We start from the raw sequence: 21,500 nt of genomic DNA, 5'->3' as shown, positions 1-21,500 counted from the left end.
AAAAATATAGAAAGTCAAGGGCTCTACACCAGTGACCGCATGCTGAGGAAAAACAAAGTTAGAGGACTCACTACCTGATTTGAAGATTTACACACAAAAAAAGCCAGTCTGAAAAATTATATTCTGTATAATTTCATTTACATGACATCTAGCTAAGAAAAAAACTGTAGGGAAGGTAAACATTGTCAGAATTTGAGAGTAGGGTTGAAAGTGAAGCAGAGGGAACATTTTTAGGGCAGTGAACCTATTCTGTATGATACTATAATGGTGGGTTCGTGACATTATGCTTTAGTCAAAACCCATAGAACTTCATGGCAGAAAGACTGAACCTTAATGAATGCACATAAAAATAACTTTGGAAGCTGTTGGCCCCCAGTGTGGAAAATGGAAACTTCCAGAAGAATCTGAAATATATTGTAAATGTATGAAATGGCCTCCCTGAAGGGTGTGGGAATGAAGTTTGATGATCTAAGCAAACTTAAAAATGAGTCGTCTTAACTTTTAAGACTAATGACAAAGAGAAGTGTACATAAGCACTGTAGTTGGTAAAGTAATTTTTCACAAGGTGTGGAATAACAATGCTGAAACCGCTAGCTATGTATACTGGAATTGAACAAGTAAGTAAATGAATAGTGATGGTAGTAGACATGTTTCTCACTCTTGGAGTGGGAGGTTATAGAAATGCAAGGGAGGAGACTAGCATGATCCATGTTACAATGTATAGGGGTAGGCAAAAGTATGTTTACAGTGGTTCTTATAGGACAAAAAATGCAAGTTAAATCACCAGCCATCATTACCTAAAAGATAAATCATAGGTACTCACAACTGTAAACCTACTTTTTCCCACCCTTGTATTAGAGTTGTAGACAATAATATGAACTCATGGAGCCAACTAAAAGCATTTCCAATGGCCAAAGTTGGAACAATGTGAGAAATTAAATGAATAAAATAGTAGTGAATTATAACTCAAAAGATAAAACAAATATGAATGAGTTTTTAGTGAAAAAAATTTTTAAATAAATAAATGGGAGACTAGACAAATGTCACCTGAAGAATTCTAAATAATTATGTAGATACTTTGTCCTCAAAGAAGTGGAACATGCCCTAACCAGTTTGGCTCAGTGGATAGAGTGTCAGTCTGTGGACTCAAGGGTCCCAGGTTCGATTCCGGTCAAGGGCATGTACCTTGGTTGCGGGCACATCCCCAGTAGGGAGTGTGCAGGAGGCAGCTGATCGATGTTTCTCTCTCATCGATGTTTCTAACTCTCTATCCCTCTCCCTTCCTCTCTGTAAAAAATCAATAAAATATATTTTTTAAAAAAGAAGTGGAACATGACTCTTGACTTAAGTGTGAACTATAAATCTTGACTTCCTTCCAAAGAGTACAGTATGGAAATGAGGATAAGAGTAACTTTACAGTAAATAGACCTGAAAAATACTACCATAGTCAAGTGATTGAAGTTAACATCATGTCATCCGTGATAAGCCATGGTGATATTTTGTACCCTTCATAACATATGATAAGAATGACAATGTATCTCTGTCTTTTTCCACTGAAAACCTATAACCTAATGATAATGATGAGAAAAACATTAAACTACTCCAATTTGGGAACAGTCCACAAAATGTCAGATCAACATTCCTCAGATTTTAAAAAAATAATCAAATACAAGGGGTGAGAAACTGTCACAACCAAGAGTTTCCTAAGAAGACCTGAGAACTAAATGCATTGTGATATCCTAAATGAGAACTTTGAATAGAAAAAGGCATTAGATAAAAACTAAGAAAAAAAGTATTAGGTAAAGAGTGAATGCAAAGTAAATAGACTTTAGTTAATAATAATGTATCAATGTCGATTTATTAATTTTGACAAATATACCAAACACTAGGGGAAGTTGAGTGTGGCTATATGGAAACTCTGATATTTAGATTTATTAATAACTTCACAATTTATTTATAAATCTAAAATTATCCTAAAGTAAAAGTTATTTAAAGAAAGAAGTTTCTGCATTTTTTGTGTCTGGACTTGGGAGTTGGTCCTGTGTTCTTGGAACAATGGCACTCAGTGTAATGACACTGTTACAAAAAGATGCTAAAGTGCAAAGGAAAATTCCAAGACATATGGGAGAATATTTGCTGGAAAATTACCTGGCTAAAATCTGACAATCTTGCCAGCATCCTGGGGGTTGATGAATACTAATGAAGCTGTCAGATTCATTTTGAATGAAGATTCGCTCTCTGCCTGTTGAAAGAAGCCAAATTGCTGTGACATTTCTGTCTAGTGTTACAAGGTTTACTTGCCTGTTGTATGGAAAACTGGTGATCAGGAAGAGCTCTTCATTTTATGCACATGGAAAGAGCACATGCAGATCAAAGTTATCTGGAGTATTTTTTAGTCATGTCACATGGTCCTGGAGACTCATAACCTGTTAACTAGTAGATTTCATCCTAGCTCTGTTTCTAGGAATGGATGTCAAACTAAGTATTTATAATGGATCTCCCTCCCCTCCCCCAGTTAAGGAGCCTTGTAATCAAATAATTGGATGAATGTCTTACCTTTGGTCAAGTATTTAAATGTTAAATGTGTAATTAAAGCTGAGTGGAAGTTAAAAAAAAAAAAAAGAAAGATGTTTTCCTCATTCTTTAACCACATCCTTTGTAATTTTACATGTAGGTTTGGGGTTTGTTCAGTGCCACAGTTCTTATGGAGGAACTCTGCTTTTGATTAGGTGATGTCTCTCTTTCCATCAAATTCAAAGATGGATTATTCTATTTATAGGACATTTAGACAGGAGCAAAACACAGAGCGATCAGCGACTCAGAACCCAAGGAAACATCCCTATCATTGCCAACACAAGTGGACATGCAAAGGTAGGAATCCATAACTCTCCATTATACCACAGATTATAGAGCTAGTATGCTTTATGGATCTTTTAATCCTAGGTTTTTAATAAGAACTTCTAAGAATTTGAACTAGAGTCTATTCAGAAAATTTGTTATCTTATTTTGAAATAATATGTTTACATAGATGATCTGCACTAGAGTGTGTGGTTTTCTATCTCTGTAACGCTTATATCTAGCACAGTCCCTGGCATGTACTTCTATGTTTATGAATACTATTAAATGGAATGTAATAGATCAGATTTGACTTGAACTGTGTTGAAGATTGTGAAGGTGTTATAATGCTTATTTTATTGAAGCAAAGTATATAATTATAAAGATTTTCATCCTATTTTTGTTTTATGAGCTGATATAAATATACAACTTTATTTCAAACAACATTTGGGGAGATGGCTACAATTTTTCTTATGTTTCTCCATTAGATATTCACTTTTACTATTATTTGATTATTTTGATACCACTTATATTTCACCTTTCTGTGCCTTAACTCCACTGAATATTATCTGTGTAACCCAATCAAGATATAAATGAAGGTAAATGAAAAATTTTAGTAGAAATGGTTTGACTAGCCAATTGATCAGCTAATATCCACCCATTTGGTCATTGTACAAGTGGTACAGAAGTGTTAACATAAGAAGAATATTTATTTAAATAAAGCATATTGACCTTTTATTTAAAATCAATAAATCTTATTCATTAATGATAATTAAATATGTGTGCATGTCAAGGAAATTTAAATAAAAATTGAGGGTAACATGGGGACAAGGACACATATATAATATCTTAATCAATAAAAAATATATTAAGAATAAAAAAAAATTTAAATAAAAATTGTAGATTTCTTCCCCAACCTTCAGACAATGTGTACCCTCAGAATTTTTATTTCTGTGAAACATTTTCAAGTTCATTTAAAATGTCAAAGTATTTCAGAAAGAAAAATTAATCATTACAGATTACCCTGAATGTCCAAAGTGGCATCAGACTGCTCTGAGACTGATGAGCATTGCACTGCTTATTCTCATTGCTACCGTGATAGGACTAATTATTTGGGGTAAGTAAATTGAAAGCTATATATTCCACATTTTCTTTGGCATTTACCTTTATTTCTCTAACTTTTTCAGACTAATTTTTCACATTTGCCTAATGATTTCTTTCATCATTAATTTAATTATGTTAGTAATAAATGCCAGAGTTGATTATTTTATTAATAACTAGAGGCTAGTGCATGAAATTTGTAAATGGAGGGGGGGGGTCCCCTCAGCCCAGCCTGCACCCTCTCCAATCCGGGACATCCTTCTCACAATCCTGGACCGCTAGCTCCTAATCACTCACCTGCTTGCCTGCCTGGTCACCCCTAACTGCCCCATGCTGGTGGGCAGGTCACCCCCAACTGCCCCCTCCCTGCCAGCCTGGTTGCTCTTAACTGTCCCCACTGCTGGCCTAGTCACCCCTTATTGTCCCCCCTGCCAGCCTGGTTGCCCCCAACTTCCCCCTCCCCCGCCAGCCTGGTTGCCCCTCATGGCCCCCCTGCTGGCTGGTCACCCCACGCAGCCTGCTGTTCAGATGTTTGGCCATCCCTCTCTAATGGCCCTGCCTGCCTGGTTGCCCCAAACAGCTTGCTTGTTCAGTCATTTGGTCATCCTCACTAACCCCCCTGCTGTCCTGGTCATAGGCAGCCATCTTGTGAGGGTATGATGGTCATTTTGCATATCACCTATTTATTATATAGGATTATTAATTTTTCCCTATTCATAGAAGGCAATAAACTAATTTATAAAATCTATTCTGCTCTTAACTTTACTTAATTGGTAAATATTGTGGGCTTGACAGTCATAAATCTATGAACTGAAATTTTTTTTTTTTTTTCAAAAAAATATGTTTTATCAATTTTTAGAGTGAGAGGAAGGGGGAGAAATAGAGAGATAGGAACATTGATCAGAGAGAAACATTATTGTTAAGCTGCTGCCTGAGTATCCTGATGGGAGATTAAGCCCAAAACCCAGGCATGTGGCTTGACTGGGAATTGAACCAGTCACCTCTTGGTTCCTGGGTTAATGCTCAACCACTAAGCCATACTAGCTAGGCTGAATTTTTATATTTTCATAAATTACTTAGTTCTATGAAAGAAGATTTAGCCCTTTAAAAAAAACTTTTGATTGTTTTTCGACCTTTTGGCTATGAGCAAGTGTAAAAAAATTTTTGACTCTACAAGTGATTTAATTTTTAAAGTTTTGACAGAATATATGAGCTGCTTGAAAATTTAAGGCCAAGTAAAATTTAATATCTGTTCCTACAAGGGTCAGTCTAGGAGCACTCAGTGCAGGTGATCAAGGAGACTGTACCACAAGGTCCCACAGGACACCTACTACATAAAGTCATCCTACCAAGACTGGAAGTCATAGCATATCTACCTAACACATAGAAACAAACACAAAGAGGCAGCTGAAATAGGAAGACAAAGAAACATGAAAGGGCAGAAGAAATCTCCAGAAAAGGAGCTAAGTGAAATGGAAGCAAGCAAATTATCAGATATAGAGTTCAAAAGAATGATTATAAGGATGTTCAATGAACTTAGTGACAACTAAAAGAAACTTTGAGAACTACAACATGAAAAAGAGCATAGAAACTATAAAAAGAACTGATCAGAAATGAAGACTACAATATCTGAAATGAGAAATACATTAGAAGGAATAAACAGTAGGTTGGATTAAGCAGAGAACTGATTCAGCGATTTGGAAGACAAGGTAGAAAAAAACACCCAATCAAAGCAATAAAAAAAATAATTAAGAAAAAATGACAATAGCTTAAGGAACATTTGTGACAACATGAGCTAAATGAACATCTGCATCATAGGGGTACCAGAAGAAGAAGAGAATTAGCAAGGAATTGAGAACCTATTTGAAGAAATAATGACTGAAAACTTCCCTAAACTGATGAAGGAAAATGACACACAAGTCCAGGAAGTGCAGAGTTTGAAACAAGATGAATCCAAAGAGGCCCACACCAAGACACATCATAATTAAAATGGCAAAGGCTAAAGACAAAGAGAGGATCTTAAAAGCAGAAGAGAATGGCAGTTAGTTACCTATAAGAGAACTGACATAAGGCTGTCAGCTGATTACTCAGCAGAAACAATTCAGGCCAGAGGTATTGACATAAAATATTCAAAAATCTGAAAATCGAGGACCTATAACCAAGACTACTTTAGCCAGCAAGACTATCATTTAAAAAATTGAAGGAGAAATAAAGAGCTTCCAAGGCAAGAAAAGCTTAAGAAGTTTGTTGCCATTGAACAAGCATTACAAGAAATATTAAAGTGTCTGCTAGAAGAAGAAGAAGAAGAAGAAGAAGAAGAAGAAGAAGAAGAAGAAGAAGAAGAAGAAGAAGAAGAAAAGAAGAAGAAGAAAGAAGAGAAGAAGAAGAAGAAGAAGAAGAGAAGAAGAAGAAAGAAGAAGAAGAAGAAGAAGAAGAAGAAGAAGAAGAAGAAGAAGAGAAGAAGAAGAAGAAGAAGAAGAAGAAGAAGAAAATAGTTAAAAGAATGAAATGGCAATAAATCTGTACCTTTCAATAATCACTTTAAATGTAAATGGCTTAACTAATCATAGTGCTTAGGATAGTGGAATGAATAAGAAAACAAGACTCATACATGCTGTCTACAAGAAAGACCTCGGAATGAAGGATACACACAGACTAAAAATAAAGGGATGGAAAAACATATCTCATGCAAATGTAAATGAAAAAAAAAAAAGAGATAAAGCTAGAGTAGTAATACTTATATCTGACAAAATAGACCTTAAAACAAAGGGTACAGCAAGATACAAAGGACTCTACATAGTGATAAAGGGAGTAACCCAACTAGAAGATATAACACTTGTAAACATTTATGCAACCAACATAGGAGCTCCTAAATATATAAAGCAAATCTTGATGGACATAGAGAGATTGACAGTAATACAGTCATAGTAGGGGACTTTAACATCCCAATGACATCAATGGATAGATCTTCCAGACAGAAAAAACAAACAAACAAACAAACAAAAAACAAGGAAACAGCAGCTTTAAATGACACCTATATCAGATGTATTCAATTGATATCTTCAGAGTATTTTATGCCAAACCAGCAGAATGTACACTCTTTTCAAGTGCACATGAAACTTTTTATGGTATAAACCACCTCCTTATACTACCTTTTTATACCATATATACCAGTGGTCAGCAAACTCATTAGTCAACAGAGCCAAATATCAACAGTACAACGACTGAAATTTCTTCTGAGAGACAAATTTTTTAAACTTAAACTATATAGGTAGGTACATTGTTATTAACTTAATTAGGGTACTCCTATGGCTTAGGAAGAGCCACACTCAAGGGGCCAAAGAGCCGCATGTGGCTTGCAACCTGCAGTTTGTCGACCATGGATATATACCATATATAATAAATTCAAAATCGATTAAAGACTTAAATGTTAGACTCAAAAACACAAAAATCCTAGGAGAAAACATAGGCAGTAAAATCTCAGACATTTCTTGTAGCAATATTTTTTCTAATATATCTCCTTGGGCAAAAGAAAGCTCTAGTGAGGGTGGGGGTGTGGGGGCATGAGAGGATTGAGCAAAAAAGAAAAAAATGAAAGAGAAATCATGGACATGGACAACAGTGGGGTGATTGTGCAGGGAGGCTGGGGAGATGGAGAGGGTGTGGAGGTGGAAGAGGGCACAGAGGGGATAAATTGTGATGGAAAAAATTTAAAAAGTTAAAAAATGAGCAAAGGACCTAAATAAACACTTCTCCCAAGAGGAGATACGACATTTGAAAAGATGCTCAATATCACTAATCATCACCTCATACCTGTCAGAATGACTATCATCAATAAATCAGTAAACAAGTGTTGGTTAAGATGTGGAGAATAAGGAACCCTCATGCACTGTTGGTGGGAGTGCAGATTGGTGCAACCACTGTTGAAAGCAGAATGGAGTTACCTAAAAAAGTTAAAAATGGAATTGCCTTATGACCCAGTGATCTCACTTCTGGGGATATATCTGAAGAAACCTGAAAAACGAATTTGAAAGAATAAATGCACCCTTATGTTCATTGCAGCATTATTTATAATAGCCAAGGGAAGCAGCCCAAGGGCCCATCAGTAGATAAGTGGATAAAAATGTGGTGGCGCATTTACATAGTAGACTACTACTTAGCCGTAAAAAAAAAAAAGGAAATCTTACCACTTGGGACAGCATGGATGGACCTAGATAGTATTATGCTAAGTGAAATAAGCCAGTCAGGGAAGGACAAATACCATATGAGTTCACTTATCTGTGGAATATAATGAGCAAAAAACCTAACAAAATAGAAACACTCATAAATACAGAGAACAGACTGACAGCTGTCAGAAGGGAAGGAGTGGGGAGGCTAGTGATAAAGTTGAATGTATTAAGCAAAAAAAAAAAAAAAAAGCAAACAATTCCCCCCCCCCACCCCCCTGCATAGACAGACAACAGTATAGTGATTATCAGAGGGAAAAGGGTGTGAGGAAGTAGGAGAGGGTAAAGGGGGGATACATGGTGATGGAAGGAAACTTGACTTGGGTGGTAAACACACAATACAATCTATCTATATAAAAGCCTAAGTGACCGTTAAGACGGAACTACTGGAACGACCAGTTGCTATGATGTGCACTGACCCCCGGGGGGGCAGATGCTTAACACAGGAGCTGTTTTGAGCCCGCAGACCCCGATCACCAATGGGGCCTGCTGGCCAACCTCCTGGTTCCTTCCCGCAGCTGGTAGGCCCTGATCGCCTGATCAGGGCCGGGCCCCAGGCTGGGATGGGGAACTGGGGGTGGGTGGTAGCAGACATGGGTGGCGAGGGAAGGGGGGGGGAGACGGAGAGGTGGAAAACTGTACCATGGTGGTGCGTGGGCGGTGAGGGAAGGAGGAGGCAGGGAGGCAGGGAGGCAGGGAGACAGGGAACCCGATCGGCCCTGATTGCCGACCAGGCCTAGGGACCCCACTTGTGCAGGAGTTTCATGCACTGGGCCTCTAGTATACAGATAATGTGTTATAGAATTGTACCCCCTGAAATTTACATAATTTTATTAACCAATGTCACTCTAATAAATTCAATTAAAAAGATATTTTTTTTAAGATGAGTTCTACTGAATAAGAGCTATGGATAATTATATCTGTTATTCTTTCTATTTGTTATGACTTTCTGTGTGTTAGGGGTTGGGATACACACTTTATATACATTTTCTTTTAGTTTTAAAACAAGTCTGTTTGTTAAGCATTTCCCTTTTATATATGAAAGTACTTAGAAACAGAGAGGTTCATAATTAGTTCAAGATCACAAATAATTTTAACCTACCATAGTAAACAGATGCAAATTTAAATATGTTTTAATTTTACTTAGATCATTTGTTTTATTTTTTGTTTTTACTTACTTTTTTACAAGTGGAAATCTATCTCTAAATAATCAATCCTTTGTTAAATTAGAGGGTTGAAATACTATAAACAGACTTACTTTCAACCAGAAGTTTATGCATTCACTTGTAGGCTCATTTTAATGGATAATTAAAAGCCACAGTTTTATAATTATAGAAACCTAATTAGTGTTATTCTTTTTCTTAAATTAGTATGTCACCCAAACTTACGGTCCTTCAGTGAAAATGGAACCAGAGAATGTAATACAAATCTCACAAGTAAGTGATTCTATTTCATTATATTGTAGGGAAGAAAAAACTTTTCCTCTACCCTCTAAAGTTAAAACTTGGGGGACTGTGAATTAAACTGACAAAAGGACAATTAACAGGAGAAAAATGTTTATTTATGTTCATACTGGAACTAACAAAAGAAATGGCTAGCTCAAAATGCTTGAAGTTAAAGACTCATATACCTAATTTAGAGAGGAAAAGGAGGGGAAGAGATGACTTCCATGGCCAAGCTCCTTTCTTTAGGAAAGGTAAGTGTTTTTGTTTTTTTAGAAGTACAAACTGCAGGAAGTATGTGACAGTGTCTGTTAGTGCTGGTGAAATTAGTCTTTCTCTCTTCTTCATGACCATAAAACTTCCCAGAGAGTGGGCTTACTGTGGGTTTCCTCTCAGTCTTTTTCCTGAGAATAAATCACCCCAAAGACAAAATTTATGGCCCCCTCATTTCTCAGAATTTTCTGCTTTCAGTCAGGTCAGAGTAACTCAGAGGAACATCTGCTAAATCTCAAATGTCTTTAGCTTAAAGTAATTCTTATACCAAAATGAAATATTTTTGTCTGGTGTATTCAGATACTGTTCAATATTTTGAAGATGGTTTTTTTTTTTTTACTTCAATCTTTCCTTCCCATTCGGCTTTCTGTAAATCTGCTCAGGTTCATAGACTATGCTTACTGCTGACTTGTTTACCTTACTGTTGCTAAAACTTTTCTCAAATACCACTGTCTCCAATAGCCAACTTGCCCCTACTTCAAGTATGTAATCCCCTTGGCCACAAACCTACCACTGGCTATCTCTTCCCATTTTCCAAATTTTTAATTTATTTATTTGACTTTATATACTATGAGATTCATGCACTCGGGGTGGCTAGGGGGGTCCCTCAGCCCAGCCTGTGCCTTCTTGCATCCAGGAGCCCCCAGGGGATGTCCAACTGACAGCTTAGGCCTGCTTCCCATGAGGAGCGGGCCTAAGCCGGCAGTTGGACATCCTTAGTGCTGCTGTGGAGGTGGGAGAGGCTCCCGCCGCTACACACGCCAGCCCTGAGCCTGGCTCAGGAATTCTGGCTGAGAGGTGCTCCCCTGGAGGGAGCGCACTGACCAACAGGGGGCAGCTTCTGCATTGAGCATCTGCCCCCTTGTGGTCAGTGCATGTCATAGCGACCAGTAGTTCTGCCATTTGGTTGATTTGCATATTAGTCTTTTATTATATAGGATTAGATGTATACAAAATACTTATTTTACTGACAAGATGACAAGAAATTTGAGAAAAATTTTCTGCTCTCAAGAATCTCATGATCAATGTGTGGGATTGTAAGGATAGTTATATGGCACTGCACCTGCAGTTTGAACCAATACAATCTTTTCTAACAGAGGTCTACAGTAGCTTCCTGAAAGAGGCATTATTTATATGATTTAATGGAAAGTAATCTAAATAGTGTATTAAATCTAGCTCACAAATACAGTAAAGGTTAGAATGTAATAGTTGCATGAAAATTTAAGATGAAATGAATTTTTCAGGATGTTGTGCATAGGAATTTAAGGAAGAAGTTCATTGTCTTTTATCATTTGAGATGATTTGGTGAAAAATGTGAGACACATTGGCCTACACTAGTTTTGTTGATAAGATTGCCCTTTACTTCCCAAGGACATTATACTAGTACTTACAGTGCTTATTTTTTTATCCATTAGATGCCACATCTATACTATAGTGATTACTGTTTTTGTACTTATTATTTGTTTTAATATGCCATTAAGATGTTTTAGGTCATTCTTTAAAATTTACAATATCAAAAGATTTAATTGTAAGGTCTTTGGCGATCACTACATCTCATGAAGAAGGGAGTTGCGAGGAGCTATCTGTTCATTCTCCAGGCTTCAGCTAGCAGGATCTTTCTATAAGGCAGATCAGTGGCAAGGGCATTCCTGTTGTTAATACTCTATAATCACTTTCTGTAGTCCTTAGAATAAAGCTGACGCACATTAACATATTCTACAATGTCCTCTGGGTCCTCACTTCCTACAATAGCAGCCTACTTTCTCACAACACAGAGCTCTCCTTTGTACTAGTCTCCAGCAAAACAAACCTCTATGAAGTAATGAGGCAGCATACTCTCTCAACTTATTCATGCTGATCCAGCCCATCTCTCTCTTTTTTAAAATAAATCTTTATTGTTGAAAGTATTACATATGTCCCTTTTTTCTCCCATTGCCCTCTGCCTTCTCCCCCTCACCCCCAAGCCTTCACTACCCATTGTCTGTGTCCTTGGGGTATGCCTATACCCATATTAGTTCATTGGTTGATCTCTTCCCCCACCCTCCACCCTCCCCTGCCTTCCCTCTGAGATTTGACAGTCTGATGTTTCTATGTCTCTGGGTCTATTTTTGTTCATCAGTTTATGTTGGTAATTAGATTCCACATATGAGTGAGATCATGTGGTACTTATCTTTCTCTGACTGACTTATTTTGCTTAGCATAATGCTCTCCAGGTTCATCCCTGCTGTTGCAAATGGTAAGAGTTCTTTCTTTTTTTACAGCTGCATAATATTCCCTTGTGAAGATGTATCATAGTCTTTTAACCCTCTCATCTGCTGATGGGCACTTAGGCTGTTTTCAAATCTTAGCTACTGTAAATTGTGCTGCTATCAAAAAGTACATCTCTTTTGAATATTTGTTTCTCCATTTCATCTTCTTACCTGCTGAACCCTTCTAACACACACACACACACACACAGTTCAGATTATACATGCTAATATAATATGATAAAAATCATGATAAAATCATGGTTGACTTTAGTTGCACTTCTTATATAATAGGGAAATTAAATGTAAAAACAAATGTTGGATATTTATAATTTTTGTTCTCTAAATTGCCTATTATTCATCTCTGCCCCCTTTTAAAAAAAAAACATTAGGGTGCTTATTTTTTCTTATATGTGCTTATTGTAAATAAAAGTTAACATTTTCTCACCTGTCCAGGTGGCTCAAGTTGGTTGGAGCATTGTCCTGTAAACCAAAGGTTGCAGGTTCAATTTATGTCAGTGCACGTACCTAGGTTGCTGGTTCAATTCTTGGTTGGGGACATATGGGAAACAACAGGTCTCTCTCTCTCTCTCTCTCTCTCTCTCTCTCTCTCTCTCTCTCTTTGAGGATAAAAGTTAACATTTTCTCATAAGTTACAACTAACTTTTAAGTAAAATATCTACCCCAAACTATAAGTGTTTGCACAGTCTAAATACAAATAATTATACTAAAATATATTTCCAGTCCTTATGTTAAGTTTGGATAATTAACAAATATATTCTCATTAACTACCAATGGCTATAAGAGTGATAGAATACAATATACAGGCTCCATCCCTAATAGGGAGCGTGCAGGAAGCAGCCAATTGATGATGTCTCTCTTCGATGTTTTTGTCTTTCTATCCCATTCCCTTCCTCTATTTCTAAAATAAGTAAAAAAATATTTTAAAAACAATATAAAATTTAAGTAATGTGCATGTTTATGGTTACCCTGAAGACTTTTTTTTTTTTTTTTTTAGTCTTCACAACACATCTCTTTAATAGGTCAACAAAGTACTTCCTTATTGTGGTAATTCTGATATTCCTCTCCATACATGTACTTTTCTAGGCTTTTCTGGACCATTTAGAGGCCTTCTCTTGATGGGGGTGGGGAATCCCAGAATTATGGCACTCAAGAATTATTTATTGACGCCAGGCTGGTGTGTCTCAGTGGTTGAGCGTCGAACCCATGAACCAAGAGGACACTGGTTTAATTCCTGTTCAGGGCACATGCTTGGGATGCAGGCTAGATCCCCAGTAGTTAATTTTCAATAGTTTAATTTATTTTCTTTGTACTGTTCTGGAAGAAGCATGGATTTCTCTATTGTTGTGGTATGTGACTTTCAGGCAAGAAAAAAAAAAGTGAAGTGAATAATTGATGCTTTGCTATAGAAGCTAAATGCTACCATCACAAAGGGCATATCATGGTCAATGTCTGAATAAGCATGAGACCTTAAAGTTATCTATTTCTGTCAATAATTTGTTATACTGAATATCAGGAAAACTAACATTTTTCTCTAGCTTTGGTCTTCGGTGTCTCGTTGTATATTTTTCCTGGCCAATGCAGTTAAAGCCTAGCTTATTAATACACTATTTCAATGACCACTTTGTTGTTACTACTTATAAAATAAAATGCCTTGGAAAAAGGGTTGTAAAGAATCAAGATGCTTTTCTGATTCAAAACATAAACTTAGTATTATTCAGCTTAGCAATAACCCACAACCGTCGGACCAACTCATAAACTTAGTATTAATGTTTCCCTGAAATAATATGATTTCTCATATGGTCTCCCAAAGAGCTCCCATAGTCTTTAATGGTAATAACTAACTTTTCTATACAGTAGCTTATATTTTCAAGGTTATCTCATTTAATATAAGAATATCAGGTAAGTTTTTATAAAAATTTGTGACTATTTTAAATATAATATGCAATATTTAAGATATAAACATTTAAATAGAATACAATCAATACTTATATACTGATTATTCAACTTAAAATAGAAAATATTAGTTCAGTTGAAACCTGTTTGTACTCATTTCTGAGTATAGATTTATTTTAATACCTATTCCACCTTTTCCCTTTTTACAGAGATATGTCTGGTGGCCATTGAGGCACATAGATAGTGGGGTCATGTTGAACAATTTGTTTTATGAAGTCGCTAATACAGTGTGTTATGAAATACATTCTTCTGCAGTTAAAAAGGACTCTAAAAGTGACTTTATTTTTCCACAGTAGTTTTCTTGTGATGCCGTTCAAGCTCTCTGTTTTACTTTAAATTTCCCTATGCCCACCACTTATTAGTTGTATAACTTTGAGTAAGTCATTCAACCTTTAGTTTCCAAGTTTATATTTAACTTTACTTAACTTTAACCTTTAGTATCTTTATTTACAAAATGAGGAACATGGAGTTAATCATTTCATGGATTTTGTATGTTTCTTATAGAAAAAAACATTTCATGTATTCATGTACATAAAAATTCAGAGAATTACTTGATGTAGTAATAACTCAACAAATAATAACTGAATATTTCTTGCATGTATCTCTTCTAAAGACTATTAATCAGTAGAGAGGAAGTTTATTTCTTAAAAGTGGGACAAATAGTTAATTTTAAGAAAACAGTTTATAAAATTAGTGCAAAACTGTTTTTTGATATTCACATCTTGTTCTCATACCTACTTTTTCCTATGTTTTCTTTTCAGGAAATCCTAGACTAACCTTATGCCCTAATGACTGGGTGCAGGAGAAAGGGAAATGCTATAGCTTTTTTTAAAACTTTTAATTCCTGGACCGATAGCCAAAAATGCTGCTTAAGAATGAAATCTCAACTCTTGATGATCCAAGACAAGGCTGAACTGGTAAGAGCTAATTCACTATGAGTGAACAAATATACTATGGGAGAGGAAAAAATAAAAAAAAATGAAAACTGGGAGAAATCGGTACATTTCATAATCCAGGAATTATAGATGAATAGTTACAGCCATTTCAATTCCTGTCATATGGCAGGAACTATGGTAGACGCGTTACAAATGTTATATAACTTAGTGCTCACAGTAACTTATGACATAGGTGACGGTGTTTTCCTCATTTTCATCAGAATCTGCAGAACTTGACAGTTTTTATAAACTTGTCTGTTTCACTTCCTAAGTAAATTACAAAGCTAGGATATCCATGGCATCCTTCTTGGAGAGAAAGGTAGGAGCTCTTTGAGGTACTCATCAAAAGCACTACAAATATTTGGCAATATCCTAATATGTTGGGTAGAAAATATAGGGCTCTTGTTTCATTTGTGTGAAGTTTCACCATAAGCCTCAGTTTTCCACAAGATTGCACATTGGTAGACAGAGCAATCCATGTGCAGTTCTTGCTTCTTTAAACAGACTTCTTCATTCCTCGTTTTTGCTTCATATCTTCTTTTCATCCTTTCATCAGTTGCTGTTTATATCACCATCCTCATGAGTTCCATTAAGCAGTGCATTCTTTCATTAAAGTCATGTATTTTGAATTTCTTCCTACATTGATTTCCTTGCCTACATATGTAGAAAACATCTTTAACTTTCTTAAGATTTTCCTGATTAGGGAGATAAATATCAAGACCTTTTACAGATGGAAAAAAGTAGAAGAGACTGTTTTAATAGGTGTAACTCACTTAATTTCTTCTGTATCCCTTTTCACAGGATTTCATACAAAATAGTATACAAGATGGAATCTACTTTTGGATTGGATTGAACATTACATATCCACAAAAGACATGGACCTGGTTGGATGGCACCCCATTAAATCCACAGTTGTGAGTGTTTGACATTTGAATATCATTGGGATAAATAAAAACTCAGCAGCCAATCCCTACTGGGGGCTTTCAGAAACTCTAGATAGACAACTGGTTCTTATACTGGTAGGTTGCAGAATTTGATATTTGTTAATGTGTGGGTGTAGGAAGTTTTCCTTAGAGAAATGAAGGCTTCTAAGCTAATTTATTTTCATATTTGCATTTTCTTTTAGTTTATCTATAACACTAGAGGTATAAATAGAAATTGTAGTCAATATAAAATTGTCTAAATTTAAATTCTTATGAAATGTTTCTCAAAAGGTATAGAATAATCCTCATTTTTACTAAAAGGATTCTAATAATTAAAAATTCTAAGTAATAAGATATTAGACTTCAATAATCAAATGACATTTGAAAACCAGTCTTTCTTATTCACATCTTTACTCCACATAGTATTTCTATTTACAAATGACCATTTTGGGTTAAAGAGCTATTTGGAGCAATTTCTTCATTAGATTAGTCTTTGTTTACTGTGTATTTCTTGTCTGAATATTACAATGCCTTAGACCTCCAGCTTGGAGAATAGTACATTCTTTTCTAAGAAGAGAGAAAACACACAAAATACACACAATTGTGCTTTCAGCAGAGTGAGAACAATGTGCCTTTTCCTCTACAGATGTGAAGTCAAGAGCAAGGATGAAGACAATGCCTGTGCTGTGATAACAAAGAAGGGTGTTTTTTCTGAAACATGTCAAACTCATAGTTACCATATTTGTCAAAAAATGATTTCTTCAGACGATGACCTCTAAATTGATCACAGGTATGCTTCCCAATAAAAAATGTCCACAGATATTCTTTATTTATTCAATTTTGTAAAAACACTTTGTTTCTACAAAAAAATTTTTGGTGATATTGATGATACTGGTGTCAATTTGTGTCATTATAAATACAGGCAATCAGCCTCAACTGAGTTCTTGTTTCTACCTGGTCACTCAAACTGTATTTCCATAGTCATCTCCCATTCATGAGAGGGGCTGTTTCAGACAGAAATTATTCTTTTTTTTTTTAATATATTTTATTGATTTTCCACAGAGAGGAAAGGAGAGAGAGACAGAGTTAGAAACATCGATGAGAGAGAAACATCGATCAGCTGCCTCCTGCACATCCTCCACCGGGGATGTGCCCGCAACTCAGGTACATGCCCTTGACCGGAATCGAACCAGGGACCTCTCAGTCCGCAGGCCCACGCTCTATCCACTGAGCCAAATCGGTTTCGGCCAGAAATTATTCTTTTATCTCCTCAATGATTCTCTCCCTTCACCTCTTAATCACCATTAACAGAGGAGTTTATTTTTTTGCTCATTTTTTTTTTTAAGAGAAGACATTAGACGATATATTCCTGAACTTTCTACCATTGAGTCTATGTATTTGTCTGCATCTTAATACTTTTTCCTCTTCTCCTGTCTCCATTAAAACAGTATTCCTCTTTCTGTCTAAATAAAATCTACAAGTCTACAGTCAAAATTACATCCCTTTTAATTTTTTCAAGAAAATCCCTTTGTTGATTACCTCCTCTCTAATCTCTTGTTCTTGTTTCCTTTTCTATCAGCAACTACAAGAAAACTTGCCCTCAACCACATGTGGTTTCTAGTTTCTGCCCATGGGTTTTACCACCTCTTAGAAGTCAAACTTCCTAAAAATGTTGATTTTCCTTTTTCCTCTTCCTACTTTCCACTTCAAGTTCTGAATTTGGCTTCTGCTTTTTCTACTGTTTCACCAAAGCGCTCTCACCATGTCACCAATGACTTTCTTCTGGTTAAATATAATGAGAACTTTTTAACTTTCATTTTAACTATCAAGTTTGCTCATTGTTGACCTGTGTTTTTATTTAGAAATATTCGCTAACCTCAGGATCTATGACATAAGACCCTCTTGAACTTCTATTTCTCCAGCTATTCTTCCTCAGTCTTTTCTGTCGTGTCTCTTTCCTCTTCTGTTCCTCAGAGTTTGTGTGTTCCTCTTCTGTTCCTCAGAGTTTGTGTGGATCCTCTATCACACACAATTCTTGTCTGAACTCATCCACTCCATAATTTTAATTTCCCTCAATTTATTGATAACTCCCAAGCCCTCATTTCTAGCCTAGATCTTATTACAGTGGAGTACCTATCAGGCATCTCTATTGGAACATCTCAAGCCCCCTCAATCTCCACTAACTTAATGACAGGAACATTCCCACACCAGTCTAAGCCAGAGTCCTTGGAGTCAACCATGACTTCTTCCATTTTTTTTCACCCTCAATATTCAAACACTAATTTAAGTCCTTTCAATTTTACTACATATGTATTTCTGAAATTCACCCTCATATCTCCATATTACCCTAGATTACTGCAATAATCTTTTTGTTTGTTTCTAGTATCGTCTGCCAGTGTCCATTCTGCATATTATGACGTAGTGACTCTCTAATCCTCATATCAGGTTACATTAGTCATTACCTAATTCCATTCAGTGGCTTTTCACTGCTTAAACCCTTTTTTGGCTTCTACCAGACCCTGCGTGTCTTGGCTCCTCTTCATTCCTCCCCCACTTCCATCACTAAACTGTTCCGTTCCTTAAATGTGTCATGCTTTCTCAGGCCTCTAATTTTATTGTTTGACACAGATTAACAAACTTTGTGTGTGTTTTTTCCTTTATTACTCACCTTTTAAACTTTTTATTTTTCAGGTGCCGATTAAATGTCACTTAGAGGAATATACTTCCTTGACCATTCTCCACTCCGACTACATTATATGGAGTTGGTATATATTTTCATAGCTCCCTGTACTTATCTAATCTAATCATCTAGTACCTTCTTTTTTTGGCCATTGTTTACTAAATTGTTTCTTAATGACCTGTAAGCTATGTAAGGTCAATAATCCTTATCATTGTTTGGAATAATGATGTATAATGAATGATAAATAAGCACCTTTTATGCTATCGAGTATGTATTTGTAATATGCTCTATGAGTTCCAGAACCCAACTTATAGTCGTTATGCAGATCTTTCTGCAGTGTAGATAAGCATAACCTACACATAGAGAAGTAAACCACTCTATTTTTATTTTTAAAAATGTATTTTATTGATTTTTACAGAGGAAGGGAGAGGGATAGAGAGTTAGAAACATCACTGAGAGAAGCATCTACCAGCTGCCTCCTGCATCCCCCGGCCCCCCACTGGGGATGTGCCCTCAACCAAGGTACATGCCCTTTACTGGAATTAAACCTGGGACCCTTCAGTCTGCAGGCTGATGCTCTATCCACTGAGAAAAACAGTCTATTTAAAAAAAAAATAAAGGTCAGTGTTAGGTTTATATGCTTTAATAAATACAGTTTTCCTGGTTTGCTGTTTGTTTTTAACCTAGAACCTACATTGAAACTTGGAGCAGAGACATAGCTACATTAATGTCTGCTAATTAAATATAAGTTCACCAATGGGAAACCTACTTTAAAGTCTTAGATCCACGAAGAGTAAAACTTAAATGATATGGCAACATTTAAGAAAATATATTTATTTTAAATATATGTGTGTGAACAGAAGTAATTATAGTTTATAAGAAATGAAATAGAAAACCTTCAACCCACTTTAAAAAATTAAATACAAGGAACACAGAACTCTGTTTATTTAGTATATGTACTATTTTACTAAGGTTGACATTGAAGAAATGTGGAAAAATGATTGAAGAAAAGTTACAATTGAAAGAGAAGAAAAAATAATAGAAGATTAAGAGATATGAGAGCCTCAAATATTTAAAACCAAGTTTTCAATGTTCTTTGAAACTATTTTGACTTAAACATTTAAGAATTTAAATAATTAAATATTAAAACATTTAAAAACAGTTTAAAAATTAGTTTGGCTTCATTTATTTCTTTTTTATTTTTATTTGAGGATTATTCATGAAAAATATTTTTCTTTAAATTTTTAAAATTGAGTTTTCACGTAAAGAAATGTTTACAAGCAAACACCTGATATTAGAATTCTAAAAGCTACTGTGAATTTAATTAGCCATGACTAATAAAAATCAAAGCTTGTCTTATTATTTCCATTATATATCTACTAGAAGCCCGGTGCATGAAAATTTGTGCACTGGAGTGCGGAGGTCCCTCAACCCAGCCTGAACCCTCTAAGAGTCCAGGAGCCTTCAGGGGATGTCCTCCTCTGTGGGAGGCGACCAGGATGATCAGGGAAAGGCGCTGCCCCCATCACCCTGCTGCTGCTGCCACTGCTGGCTACCTTAGTGGCCAGCCCTTGGCTCTTGCTTCTTAGCACTGGCCCTGTTCCCCACCCACTGGTGGGTGGGGGGTGATCTGGGGCCAGGGGGGCTGGGGGAGGGGCTGTGGGAGGTTGAGGCACAGTAGGTTGCACACCGGCCAGCCTCTGCTGAGGTTTGGCGCCTGGACTAGGCCCATGCTGCTGCCTCTGTGGCTGCCTCTGCAGAAGGGGCAGCACTGGGACCGGGCCACACTGCAGCCTGTCCCGCGCCACCTTTGCAGAAGGGGCATGGTGCCACCTTCTCTCCGCCTCTGCAGAAGGGGCTGTGGCGCTGGACTGGCAGGGCTGGACCAGCCCACCTCTCCCATGCGGCGCCGGCCCTAGGCCCTCACCGCGGCTGTGGCTTTGTCTGGATGGACATCCAGAAGATGTCTGCTTTAATTAGTATATTACCCTTTTATTAGTATAGATACCTATATATATTTTGATACAGCAGATTATCTGAATCATAACAACCAAAGTCATTCTTAGATGACACAGTTCTCCAAATTAATATTTTTAATTATATAGTAATCCTAGTTGTCGAGAAGGAAGCATATTAAATAATGTAAATTAGAAGATTCTTAGAGGAAAAAGCTTCAGGAATAAATGAGACAATTATAATTTATGACACTTCAAAAGTTTTTATCTTTAAAGCTTAGAATTCTTTTGGAATGAATGTGTGTTTATGTGTTTATGTGCTTGTTTGCAAATGGGGAAAATATGGTTTCAGTAGGTAAGGGCTTCAATGAGACCACTTCCAACTTCCCACTTAGACTCCTATTGTAGCTGAGTGTCATGTCTGCCTCTCTCCCTAAGAAAGGAAAAACAGCTTAGATTCCTTTACTCCTGAAGTCTTTTATGTCATTTTCTGCTCCTGTTGGTCTTGGTCCTTTTACCTTCTTTGAAAAGTTTATACTATGTTAACTATTTTTCAGCTTATCTGACACATTACCTCTAACAACCAAAAAAAAAAAAAAAAGATCTAATGTTAGGTAGGTTAAAAGTGTGAAAATAAGAAAATGACAAGTTATATGGGCACACTTGCCACTCCCAACATGTTTCTCTCTGACAGTATGTTAGCATGGTAAGGTGCATCTTATCTAATGACACCCTTTTCAACGTTGGTTGTTGATTTCCTAAGTAGCCAGTTCGGCAGAGTGAATGAACATGTTTGAACGGCCCTGGCAAAGGAGCTTGAACTCTCCATACTACTTTTCTTCTTTACTGCTCTGTGGGCTCCCTTTCTGCCATTATTTTTATTGTCCTACTGAATTTCTTTGTTAAT

At 36.3% G+C, this 21,500-nt stretch overlaps 1 pseudogene; it reads left to right on the top strand.

The window, feature by feature from the left end:
* Nucleotides 1-2,705: 2,705 nt before the first annotated feature.
* LOC118650729 lies at nt 2,706-19,103 on the top strand (annotated as a pseudogene).
* The last annotated feature ends 2,397 nt before the right edge of the window (nt 19,104-21,500 follow it).

This window comes from Myotis myotis, unplaced genomic scaffold, assembly GCF_014108235.1.
Source record: "Myotis myotis isolate mMyoMyo1 unplaced genomic scaffold, mMyoMyo1.p scaffold_m19_p_3, whole genome shotgun sequence".
In the NCBI taxonomy this organism is placed as follows: Eukaryota; Metazoa; Chordata; class Mammalia; order Chiroptera; family Vespertilionidae; genus Myotis; species Myotis myotis.
Note: the sequence above shows the minus strand (reverse complement) of the source record. Positions and strands in the feature narration are given on the sequence as shown.